The following is a 13213-nucleotide window of genomic DNA, read 5'->3' as shown; positions in this document are numbered from 1 at the left end:
CTGTCCTTTCTTTTCTTTTCTTTAATTTTTTTCCTATGTAAGCATGAATAGTTTAAGGTAGATATAAGATTAACTGTCTTCAGTCTCTCTCTCTTTCTTTTTTTTTCAATCCTATCTATCTCCATTTTGTGTCTCAGCTGTCCTTTCTTTTCTTTTCTTTAATTTTTTTCCTATGTAAGCATGAATAGTTTAAGGTAGATATAAGATTAACTGTCTTCAGTCTCTCTCTCTCTTTTTTTTTTTTTACAAGTAATAAAAAGAAACAAACATATGGAAAATAAAATGTGTATTGAGTGCCTACTAGATGCCATATATACTTTATATATGCATAAGGATTTAAAAATAAACCCCAATAGAATGCCTAGAACAGGAAAGCAAATAAAAAATGAAAGTTTGTTTATAAGAATGCCAAAGCAACTTGTTTATCCTTGTTCCTCTCACGCCTCTTTTAAGTCTTCACAGATAGAAACAATGACATTGGATAGAAGTAATCTAAGCAGAATATCAGAAATAATAAGCAGATAGGTGGCTCTGCAGACTAAGCTCCCATAAAATCTCAGGAAGTCTAACACTTGATTAATCTCCAAATTAATAGCAAGCATTCACTGAGCTTACAGATGTCGGGCATTTCACTAAGCATTATATACATTATCTCATTCTTTTCTACAACAATGCAAAACAGCTACTGTTATTATTTGCATCTTACAATTGAGAAGACAGAGCAAGGAATAGATTGTTACCTGTCCCAAATAATGCAGCTAGGAAATGGCATCATCAGAACTTAAGCACAGGCGTACATGAACCTATATCATTATGACATCCAAATTCATCTGTACTAGGGGAATGCCTTATTGGTACTCTTGTAAGTAACCTAAAAGACGTTCTGTTGTCTCAGGATGAAGTAAATTAAGTGCTCTGCATTTCGTCTCTACTTTCTCAATTTTTATTTCAAATGTTCAGTCTTCCTAGAGTGCTCAAATTTATCCAGTTCCTCCTTAGCATAGTAAGCCTATAATTTCTTAATGTTTTTTTCTTTTCCAAAGCACACGGTTAAATTTATGAGTTCTGCAACCATTGATACATGCAAAGAGATCCAGATTTCCTTTATGCTCCAAATTGATCTCCTCCTATGAATTAGTGAGTTATTTAAAAATAATTGTTAATTGAACAAAGACATTTTCTCATTTCTTTGGGTTTGTTCATTTTTCAAATCCTCAAATAAAGACATAACTGTGTGTTCACTGTTGGGTTCAATGATTCAATGTGTCTCTCCCCATTATCCATTTTGTTCTGGGGTGGACTCTCACTGTTCTAAAACAATCAATCCATCTACCTTTCCACTCATGAGTTCATATTTCTTGAATTAAGATTATATATGCCTTCTGCCATAAGAGTTTGTCCAGAGGTGATTCAAGCAGAGGAAGCCTGAAGACTTTCTTTGGATGGTTTTAGAAACATTCTCTCTCTCTTTTTCACTTTCTCTCCATGTGTGTATCTGGGTGTGTGTGCGCGCGTGCGTGTGTGTGTGTGTGTGTGTGTGTGTGTTTGTCTCTCTCTATTTCTATCTCCATTTTTCTATCTCTGGAAACTCTCAGCACTGATTGATGCTATCAGGCTTTACAGACACTAGGACAAAAAGCCACAAACAACAACGACGACGATGACAACACATGGGCAACTAAGGGTTGGGTCTTTGGTGACATTCCTAAGACATTGTATTTACCAGTCATGCCCTACATTCAGAATTCCAGTCTGGAGAGCCAATTAAGTCCTCAATGTATATGCTAGTTTAAGGCAGGTTTTCACTTATATTCAACTGGAAGGATTAATTTGTACTTCTGAGATTTCTACTAAAGCTGATGGTGATAGCATAGTTAGCGTTCAAGCTCAAATCTTGGCCCTGTTATTTTAGAATGTATGATCTTGAGAAAATGATTTAACCTCACCGAGTTTTAGATTTATAACCTGTAAAGATATGTTTACTCTGGTTATTGTGGAAATAAAACAAAATATCACATATAGAATATCTTGTATTGCACCAGTTGTGCAAAAAGTGGAGATCATATTTAATAGGAAAAAAAATTATCTCCATTAATCTTTTCAAAGTAAATTTGTCTGGTTCCAGGCAGCTCAGTTATTCTGGTATTCCTTTTGGCACCACAAAGCCATATTTGGTTATATTTTTCCTTTGTTGGTATTTTTGAGGACTGATCTTGTTTTGTTTCCTCTAAAATATTACTTTTTTGAGAGAAATTTGGTCTTCACTGTGCTGTAAGTGCTCATAGCACTCAAAAACAATGTTCTTTATGAAGTGGGGACTTGATAAATCACTGTTTCTTCTGCATGTAAACATATAAGATGAGGACATTGCATACAAGAGCAAGGCATGCACTAAAGAGACATTCAGCATAATGCAATTTCCCTAGAGGTGTTCATTAATCTCAAATTTAGTAACTATCATACACATGAAATCCTATTTTTTTTAAGATTTTATTTATTTATTTGAGAGTGAAAATGAGAGAGAAAGCATGAGAGCGGGGAGGATCGGAGGGAGAGGAAAACTCCCTGCTGAGCAGGGGCCCCTGATGAAGGACTCCTTCCTGAGACTCCAGGGTCATGACCTGAGCTGAAGGCAATCACTTAACCGACTGAGTCACCCAGGTGCCCCATTAAATCTATTTTTTTTTTATTTATTTTTATTTCCAGCATAACAGTATTCATTATTTTTGCACCACACCCCGTGCTCCATGCAATCCGTGCCCTCTATAATACCCACCACCTGGTACCCCAACCTCCCACCCCCCGTCCCTTCAAAACCTATTTTTAAATTAAGGTTTTGTGGACACTGTAAGAGTATACAGGAAGAAAAAAAAGAAATATAAGAAGTACATTTTCAGCCCTTACTATGTACTAGGCATATACCACAACATATTTATATGTATTAACTCTCAGAACAGCAACTATTTATTTCTTTACTTACACAATTACTCAGCAGGTCCTTCTTGAGCCATAAACATTGTGCTCGACTCTGATGAATTGCTGGATGTATGTTGTCCTGTGGTTTAAATTAAATAGGTAATTATAAGAGGCCATTAGACAGGTAAAAATTAGTATTCCTGGGGCGCCTGGGTGGCTCAGTGGATTAAGCCACTGCCTTCGGCTCAGGTCATGATCTCAGTGTCCTGGGATCGAGCCCCGCATCGGGCTCTTTGCTCAGCAGGAAGCCTGTTTCTCTCTCTCTCTCTCTCTGTCTGACACTCTGCTTACTTGCGATCTCTCTCTCTGTCAAATAAATAAATAAAATCTTTAAAAAAAAAAATTAGTATTCCTATTCACATTAAGAGGAAGGAAGGAAGTAATTTGCCCCAGGTATTACAGATCATAAGTGGTAAAACTATTTGAATGCAGGGTACTCAAATGATCTTAGTCCTCAGTAGCATAAGATTTACACTACCCAACACATCTTTGATGAATATTTGTTGAATAACGATTTTCAACCCAGGCCTATCTTCCTCCAGTTTCCATATCATTTCACTGGGCTATACTGTGTTCAAGCTATCCACATTTCAGCCATTATTTTGAAAATCATGAATAGTCTATTCATCATGAATGAATGATATGTTTTTGGTTTAATCAAGTCCTGTTTTACTAAAGCATCCATTTAATTAAAAAGTCATTTTAGGCCTCCTTGTTTGAATATTGAATAAAAACCTATTTAATTTTAATTGTACTTTATTTTGTTGTTTCGATTTGGTAAACACAGCAGAATTTTCACTTGCATCTTTTCCATAAGAATAAATTAATAAACTGAGTCAAATTGAAATAAAAACATAAAACACATAGATTCAATAAAATCAAAGTAAAAGAGTAAACCAAAGTTCTGTTCACCACATCAGATTACTAATAATTATTTTGGTTCAAATTAAGGATAATCAGTTATCCAAAGAATTTTTTAGATGATGAACAGAAAAAGGATAGGAAGCATCACAGCAATCAAACAATATCAGTCTGGATAGCATTCTAGTCCATTGAATGGTACAGAATAATTTAATTGTCTTTCCTAGACCCCAATGTCAGAAGTTTTTTTATGCTTTCACTATATACTAATGTACTTTAATTATTTTTCTGGATCTGTAACCTATTAACTTGATCATATTTAAAGACATTTAAATCACTTGGTTTTCAACCTACTGTCCAGTGGATACATTAGCAATGCTCTGGAAATCATATGCATGTTTATAGATAAATATATGTATACATTCTTATGAAGATAGATTCTGTGGCTTTCTTTGGATTACCAAATGAACCTATGATCAAAAACAGTTAAACAGTTATATGTTTTCTTGCCTTTATCAAGCTTCAATATTTGCCCACAAGTTTTTGTTGCAGGTTAAATCTCAAACTCTTTAGCCAAGTTGCCTGGCTTCGGAAGTCTTACCCTAACTCCAAACAACTATGGTACATCAGTTATGTTATTTAAATCTGTTAAATGAGATATTAATATTACTTATCTCACAAAATGGTTGAAAAGATTAAGTGGTGTAATGAAAGGAAACTGTCTATAAATGTACCTGAAACAAAGAAAAGATTGTGTAAGAGTTAGTGTTACATCAGTATTATGAAAGATTAAGACAATTATCATGTTGGAGTTAAGTACTAACTCCATGATATTACATAAAAATGATATCACTAGTCACTAAAATGTTACTTCCAAACTCTGCTCCCCAGAGCATTCGTGTTTACAGATCCTATAGATATTCTACAAAAACTGTGTGAAAAAGCTAAATACATTTGAGAAATATTGCATATTTTTTCTAAATAAAGATTCATAATACATACTAGTTTCTCAAAGACAATAAAGATTTCTTGAAGAAACATTTGAATTTATTTAACCACATATTTTTCACCACAGAACCCTTTTCTGGAGAGAATACCTATTATTTTCCTGTGGAGTTTACAATTTAAGTAATGTTATCCTACTGGATGGTGGTCACTTCACTGCAGATAATGAAATGGTACTAAAATCTAGTTTCTTCTTCAATTAGTATCATATAAGGATGCACTTAGCCATAGTATTTGATATAGTAATTTCCAAACTGATTGGGTCAATTATAGAGTTCTTTATTCTTGGAAAGTTGAAAATAGTAGAACAGCCTCTCTCTCACACATAAAATGCCCACACAGAAAAATTCCATTTTGAAATTGCCTAGAACTGGAGTTTTGATCATAAATCATGTGGGGGAAGAACCAACGGTTAAGAGTACTAAGAGTTATTGAACAACAATTTCAACATTTCATAGGTTTCCTAGTCACCTCAACTATGAAATCAGCCAGACACCAGACATTTATCAAAACACGACATCAAAACATGTGGTCAAAATTTAAGTGGACAATGTATTCTGTTGTTTTAGTTAAATCTATCTTTGGGAATACTTAAATTCATTCTATGCTTTACCATCAGAGTATATTTTTTTAAATGTTTCTTAGAAATATATAAGTTAATATGAGGTCTATAAAATAATTTTTATACAACATACCTATCTTTCTTTCCTAGGAATTCCCTAACATATTGCCATGACTCGGCAGGCTAATGTAACAGAAATTATTCTTTCATAGCTCTGAAGGATAGAAGTCTAAAATCAAAGCATCAGTAAGACCATGGTCTTTTAGAGTCAGTGGGAAAGCATCCTTCCTTGCCTTTTCCATCTCCTGGTAGTCCCAGATGCTCCTTAGCTTGTGGCTAAATATATCTCATGTCTGCTTCATCCTCATGTGGCCTTTATCTCTGTGCATCTTTCTGTGTCCTTTCCTCTTCTTAAAATGACACCAATCATTCAATTTAAGGATCCGTCTAAATCCAGGATGATTTTGTCCCAGTATCTTTAACTAATTACATCTTCAAAGACTCTATTTCTTTGTAGAAAAAAATAAGGTCACATTCTGAGCTTAACATACTCATTAAGTGAGGAGAAAAGAAATCGGTATTTAAAGCACTATCATACCTTATAGCAAATCTGTCATTAATTTCTGATATTTAGAGAGATCATATAAGCCAACAGGATTTTTAATTGGTCTTATATATATCTAAGATGGACATAAAAATGTGGAAATTCAAATTGATCTTTACACTATGTAAGAACACAGAACACATTTAAATACATGAGCTGGATAACTTCAGGGACCTACAATGTTTACAGATAATTTTGATAAATTCTACATGTATCATGGATTACATGACACTACAGTGGAAAGAGATGATTTTGATAACAATTTAAAATTTATAGATACCTTTCATCAAAAAGTATGATATGAGCTAGAAGAATTAGAATTACATTCACTAGTACTGCATTTGAGAACTTAAGGAATTCAGCAAACTAATCTTCCTTTCTTCTCTCTCCTTTTAATCCAAGGACTCACAATAAGCTCTCCTCACTAAACCAATTTAAACTGAGAGGAATGTTTGTTAGAATGCTATGAGTCTAAAAATTCCATAGCCAATCATGACATACAGGAAGCCAAGAACCACCAAGAAAATTAATACAACCTGCATGAACCTACTGGCAGTCCAGAAAATAGACAATCTTTAGAAATCCATATGTTCTTTGCTGAGAATACTACATTTTATATTTATTACAATCAGAAGTTCTTTTATTATAAAGTGTGTTGTAAACAAATGGAGCCAAATTCTATTTTTTTAAAAAATGCTTTATGTTCACAAATAATGAAATGTGCCACAAATGTGGCATTAACCAACATTTGAAAGTGTTGAAAGAGGAAGTTTATTTGTAATACAGTAAAAAGTATATTGAGTTTAAAGGATCAAACAGAGGCCAAACATTAGGCAACAAAGACTTGGTGGTCATATAGCAAATGTTTAGAGTCTTTGTCAACATATGAGAGACCATCATTTTTATGCTCAAAGTGCCAAATACACTAATCAAATACATGCAATTTTAATTTTGTATAAACCTATGTAGTAGTTTCTATTGAATTTATGCTGATGTAATCAGAACTGGATTTCCCCTTTCCCATAGCAAATAACTAGAAAACTGGACACATTATATTAAAATCTGGTTTTAGTCAACAGACAGTAGTCAACACAAGGTTGGTACCTCTAAAAGAAGGGGGGAAGATACAAACTTGTCCTTTTCCTGGAGGCACCTGTTCCATATTGATGTGCATAGATGGGAGAACCACACAGCTCATGGAAAAGAATTTCATTGATCTCAAGAAAGAGTTTACGGAAACCAACAGGGTATAAATCTATGGGAAAATGTACTGGAAATGGAGGAGTTACTCAGAGAAAGAGTTCCAGAAATCTGTAAGGGCCTCATTGAGACTCTATCTGAGGCATACCTCAGTGATATTATGGGTTGGTTCCAGTCCGCTGCAAAAAAGTAAATATCACACCAAAGTGAATCAAATTAAGTTTTTGGTTTCCCAGTCAATATACAAGTTATGCTTACACTATGCCATAGTCTATTAAGTGTACAATAGCATTATATCTAATAAATGTGCATTCCTTAATTTGAAAATATTTTAGTATGAAAAAATGCTAACCACTGTTAGAGATTTCCATGAGTTACAGTCACTCATCACTGATCACTGCAACAAATATAATAGTGAAAGATTTGAAATATTACAAAAATTACCAAAGTGTGACACAGAGACAAGAAGTGAGCAGATACTATTGGAAAAATGACACCACTTATAGACTTGATTGATAAAGGGTTGCCACATATCTTCAATTTATAAGAAACAAACAAACAAAAACCCATAGTATCTGCAAAGCTCAAGACATTAAAATGCAATAAAATGAGGCATGTCTATAGTGAACTATACTTGCATAAAAAGCTTCTCAAGGCTTTGAAAAATAAACAAACCAACCTAAAACTGTCAAAGAACTATTAGATGAAAAATTCCCAGAATGTATATACAAGGCTAGAAGATATTTGCATTCCAATTAACTATAGTAGAGAGACTCCATTTAGCATCCAGATAATTCAATAGAGATCTCAGAAGTCATTCCTTAGTAGTAAGTTTAAAGTAATAAGACAATAAAAGCTTGCCAGAAGCATCTTGATAGAGTTTAAAATCAAACTTCATAAGAATCAAGGTGATGTGCAAGTAACTTAAGAATCTAAGAAAAAAAAAATCAAGACTTTTTAGCATGCTTTGAAGAACCAATATAACACCCACTCAACAACATAACAAATATAATGTTTGGGGACACCTGGGTGACTCAGTTTGTTAAGCAACTGCCTTCAGCTCAGGTCATGATCCTGGAGTCCTGGGATCAAGTTTCACATTGGGCTCCCTGCTCTGCAGGGAATCTGTTTCTCCCTCTGAACTGTCACCTTTCATGATCTCTTTCTCTCATTCTCTCTCTCTCTTTCTCTCTCAAATAAATTAATAAATAATCTTTTAAAAAATATAATGTTTAGCCCCAATCAATAAGTACAACACCAGCAAAAAAAAAAAAAAAAGCAAGAGAATATGAGCTACAGTCAAGGCAAAAACAAACATAGAAAAAGAGCTAGAGATGACAGAGAAAATGTCAGTACAAGGAAAGGTCTTTAAACAGTTACTCTGAAAATGCTCAAGAATTAATGAAAAACATTGGCAGAGAGAGGAATTAAAACTATGAAAATCAGCAAATTTAACTTCTAGATCTGAACATACAGTGCCTGAAATTTTTATGGACACTCAGGGGATAGACATAAAAGAGAATAAAATAGTACTAAAGAGAAGATCAGTGAACATGAAGACAAAGAATTAGAAACTATTTTTTAAAAGAGAGAAAGAGAAAATGATGGATAGTGAAGGAACTTGGTTACCTGTGGAGAAATACTGGGTAGTCACACATAAATGTAATTGGAGTCTTGGGGTCAATGACAGGTGAAGGACAATGCAGAATAATTATTTGAAGATATAAAGGATGAATTTATTTTTAAATTTGAAAACTGTTCAAGAAGCTCAGTAAAGCCTAAGCAATAAGAATGCTGGTTACCCTTACACTGGAATGAATAGAAGTCAGAGACTTATTTAAAGTATAGCAATAAAATGAACATGAACCCAAAATGTTTATGTGCAGCAAAAATATACTTTATAATTTGTGGCAAAATGAAGGCTTCATCAACAAATAAAACCAAAGCATTTTATCACCATCTGATCTGCACAATGGAAAATATTAAAGTCTTCAGACTGAGAGAAAATACTTCATGTTGGAAGTTCAGATCTTCACAAATAAAAGAAGCTCATCAAACTCTTAAATGTGATGGTAGATATATTTTCCTATGAATTTTGAAACCACTAAAAATAATTGACTGTTTAAAGCCAAAATAGTATTTACGAATCATACAGGTTACAGATATGTAGAAATAAAATGTACAAAATCATTGGCAAGCAGAATAGGACAACAAAGTCAATGTATACTGTTGTTGAGTTTTACATTACATGTGTAGTTGTACCATATTATTTGACAGTAGATTGTGACAGTTTTCAAAAATGCATATTATAAACTATGTGTATGTTTGTGTGTGTATGTGTGTACAATGAGAGTAAATTGGACAAACTGTACCCCTTTCCACTTTAATAATTATTTTTTGAGAACAGGGTGCTCTCTTTCTAAACCATAGTTAATTTATTAAAATTAGGAAATTTAACTTTAAAAATACTCAACTGATCCATAATTGGTATTCAAACGTCTCATACCTTGCAGATGTACAGATATTTCCTCCACCCCAGTTTTGGGTAGAATCTGGGATCATGCATTTCATTTTTCTATACTGCCTCATTAGTATTCTTTTATCTGGATCATTTCCTCATCCATTAGTTTTCATAACTTTCCTATCTTTAAAGAGTAAATGTTGGTTATTTTATAGAATATCTTGCACGATATTTTCTCATCTTGATATTTTTCTCAGGATGAGATTTTTTCTCAGGATGAGATTCAGGTAATGTATTTTTTGGCAGAAATGCCACGGAAGTTTGTTTCCCTCTTAGTGCATGATAGCCAGAGGCACAGGATTGTTTTGTACCCATCTTGGTAGTAATAAATTTGATAATGTACGTAAAGTGGTATCTAAAAAATTTCCTCACTGTATAGATACTGTTTTTTTTCCATTGTATTAATAAGTAATTTATGAGGATCACAAGATCATTTTCATCCATCCTCCACCAATATTTTAACATCAAGTGATGATTTTCTAAGCCATCATGCCTTCCATATTAATTGATGTTATTCTGTAGGAAAGAGTATTTATTTTGCCCATGTTTATTTTTGTATTCATTAACTCATGTTGAATGTAGGCTTATAGATTCTTGTTTTATACAATAAGTTATATTTATTATGACAATGCTCCCACTACCTGCTGGGAACAAATTCACCCAATATTCATTTATCTAGAAAAGTCTTTTTTTTTTTCCACCATCATCTTTGAAGAATACTTTTACTGACTATAGATGTCAATGCTGAGAATTGTTTTTTCAAAACTTTAAATGCGCCATTTTATTCTCTCTTGGCGTACATTATATTCAAGAATTCAACCATAATTTTGAGATTTTTCCCAGTGTTCTTATTGCTTTTCTGAAGGAGTTGATTTTTAGAAATCCTTAGTATGATATTCCAGAGGGTTTCTTTGTCATTTAATCTTGCATCCAATGGAAAGAGGAAATTTTCACCAGCATCCCAAGTAGGTCTTGTTAAAAATTGCCTCATAATGTGGAATGGGCAGAAGGAAAAAGGTATAATAATGATCGAACAACTTTTATTCTTATTAAATAGAATTCTTTAACAAATTGACCAAAATTTTATAAGATGGTTGCCTTTCATGAGATATGCATCACTTGAAGGCTATAGAGTTGAATGAGACAGGGTCATCATCCTTTAGAAGATCACAGTTTTATTAAAGAGATTTAGAAGGAACAAATAGACTTGTAATAACTGGTTCTGCACGTAAGGAGCTTGAAGTTGCCACTCCATCCCAACGAGTAAAAAAAACAGCCAACTGAAAATCAATAATTCTCTTGGATCCACAAGAGAGGAGAGAACACAGGGAAAGCCGCAGTACCCAAGACTGGAGAAGACAGGCAAATACAGGGAGTTGCCGCTTACTGGAGCAGAGACTTACAAGCAGAGACTTACAAGCAGAAACCTCCTCTGGAACCATGCTGAGTGGGAAAACCTGAACTGCAATTGATCAATTGCAGGAGGTCACATATGGACAACTCAGAGAGTTAAAAACCCCAAGGGGATCCAGTCATAGGAGGGACTCTACAATATTATAAGGTTTACCTCCAGGAACTCTACCAGATTCTCACAGTAAATAACCGAGAAGAATTCCCTCAGGCTTCCAGAATGGTGAATAGAAAAAAAAAAAAAAGAATCATTTTAAAATATTCTAGAGTACTGTGTTCTTCATAATAAGGGCTACCTTCAGGGGAAACTAGTTAAACAAAACCTAATCTACTAGTGTATTTAACAGAGCCTAACTGACCTGCCCTGCAAAAAGTGTTAAAAGAAGTTCTTTGGAGAGAAGAAAAATAATACAGGTCAGAAACTCTGATGTCCGCAATTGAAAGGAAAACCACTGAAGAAGGATTAAGTAAGGTAAAATAAAAACTTTCATTTTTCTTATACCTAATTGATCTAACAGACAATGATGTCTATCATGTATTCTTATGTATACATATTATATACATATGTATGCATATGCACACATGCACACACACACACGTGACATAAATGATGGGAATGATACAATAACCAAAAGGAAGGAATTAGAATTATTTTGTTACTATAAGAAAACCCATGAAGTGGTATAATTGTTATTTGAAAACAGCCCTGGCTTAGTTGTAAATGTATATGGCAATCTCTAGGGCAACCACACACACACACACACACACACACACACGCATAAGTTAAAAAAAATGTATAAAAAAGGAGAAAACATGAAATAATATAAAATACTCAGAATCACAAAAGGCAGAAAAAGAGTGGAATACAAAAATTAGAACAAAGAATAAGGGTAACAAATAGAGAACAATAAGAAATACAGTAGACATTAATCCAACTGTATCAATAATCATTTTGAATGTCAGTAATTGAAATGCACCAATTAAAAGGCAGATATTGTCATGGCATATCAAAAATCATGACTCTACTATATATTGTCCATTGGAAACTCACTTTAAATATAAAGAAACATACAGACTAAAAGTAAATGGATGGAAAAATATACCATATTAAATATTAATCAAAATAAATAAGTAGTAGCTATATTAATTTCAGGCAGTAGAATTTAAAGCAAGCATAATTTAAAGAAAAAAAAAGGGTTAACAATGACAAAGAAGGGTACTGCATAATGGTGGAAGGATCAAGTCTCTTAGAAGATGCAGCAGCTCTTAATGTGTATGTGCCTAACAATGGGACTCAAACTACATAAGGCAAAAACTCATAGTACTGCAAGGAGAAATAGATGAATCCATTAACATAGCTGGACAGCTCAGTACCCCTCTCTCAGAAGTGAATGGATCCAGAGGACAGAAATAACAAACAGAAATACATCGCTTGGAGACCTATGGAGATAATTAAAAGTGTAACTGTTCTCTGAGGTGGAATATATACCCTCACTGGCCTCTTTCTTATTTTGGGTAGCTCTGTTTCCTTCAATAATCTGTCTAAAGCTTAACTGAATTTATCTCTTTGTAATTTTTTATCCAATACATTATTCAGCCACACACACACATACACACACACACACACACACACACACACGTTTGAATCCAGTAGAAGATACCAACTTCTGGGTCAAAATAAGGCACTAAGTGCTGCATTTGCCTTATCCTTTCTGTATATCTATTTTTTTAACCTATACGAGCACCCTAACGCAGTCTTCTTTTAGTTACAAACTCTCTGTCAAATACTCAGCCCCCAGGCATGCATATCAGTAATGTATCATCATCAGTACCAGCGAGATAGCTGCTCAGTTGAGCCTCAGAATCACTTTCTGATTTTGTAGTGTAATAACAAAGCCAACATTTTATTTTGGGGAAAAATAATTTCCATGCTCCTGTAAAAGATTGGCAAAAATAACCCAGTATATATTTACCCAACTCACTGTTCATTTTCTGTAAGTAACAGGTTGTATCGGTTTCTCTAGCCAATAAAAGTGCATATTCTTTACATTTCTGCAATGAAAATCGAAAGTAA

The sequence above is a fragment of the Mustela erminea genome, chromosome 2, assembly GCF_009829155.1.
Source record: "Mustela erminea isolate mMusErm1 chromosome 2, mMusErm1.Pri, whole genome shotgun sequence".
Taxonomy (NCBI): domain Eukaryota; kingdom Metazoa; phylum Chordata; class Mammalia; order Carnivora; family Mustelidae; genus Mustela; species Mustela erminea.
The sequence above is the reverse complement of the archived record's forward strand: the minus strand, read 5'-3'. Positions refer to the sequence as shown.